Raw genomic sequence first — 1,007 nt, forward strand, 5'->3', positions numbered from 1 at the left:
GTCAGTGTTATCAGTGTGTTAGTAACTTAAAAGTAAGGTCTTATTCGTGACATTACATTTGAAGACACTCAACATTAGCAGAATTCCTCTCACCAAAAAGGGAAAGATTATAAAGTTAAGAGGTAAGAGAAAGTAAGAAATACTGCTGACATTGTATGCACTTATTTCTTCGAATACACTCGATTAAGCACACATTTTCTCAGAAAAAAAAAAAACGTTGCACACGCAAAATGACACAACCATAAGCTTACTAATCATGCCCTTGATGATAATATAAATAGAACAATATCTGCTCTTGGAAAGGCGACAAGAAGAACAAAGAAAGGGTAATATTCCGATTACACAAGAGGAACCAAACAAAGAGCAGGCGAAGAAGACCGAAAATAACACAATGGGGCGATGAACCGAAGACAAAAGCGCGTTTTCGAGAAAGAACAGATGCAGGATTCTACGAGACGGCTAGAGGCGAAAAGAAATATAAATCTAGATGAATTAATGAATCAAATCAAATCAGATAACGAGGGGAGGATGTGTAGAGATATCAAATTGATTAACGACAGAAAATTATAATCATAAACACACATGATACAAAAAAAAAAAAAAACAGACGCAAGATTCTACAAGACGACTAAATTGAAAAGAAAAATAAATCTAGATGAATTAATCAATGAAACAAAATAACTAACGAAATATCATATTAACATTGAGGTCTTATATTAATTACCGAAAGAGAATAACAATCATAAATATACATGAGACAAAAAAAATCGAAAAAGAGACTGTGAACACATGTAGGATTCTACGAGACGACTAAAAATGAAATCAGAAATAAATAATTTAGATTAGGTGACCAAATCAACTTGATTACCGAAAAAACAACACTCATAGATACATATGTACATATTTTAAATGGTTAATGGAATTCAAGGAACATTATATTGATTACGAGTACGGATTTTAACGTGTAAGAAAAGCCAAACCCATTCTAGTATCCATCAAAGTTTTAC

The sequence above is a fragment of the Penaeus monodon genome, chromosome 25, assembly GCF_015228065.2.
Source record: "Penaeus monodon isolate SGIC_2016 chromosome 25, NSTDA_Pmon_1, whole genome shotgun sequence".
Classification (NCBI taxonomy): domain Eukaryota; kingdom Metazoa; phylum Arthropoda; class Malacostraca; order Decapoda; family Penaeidae; genus Penaeus; species Penaeus monodon.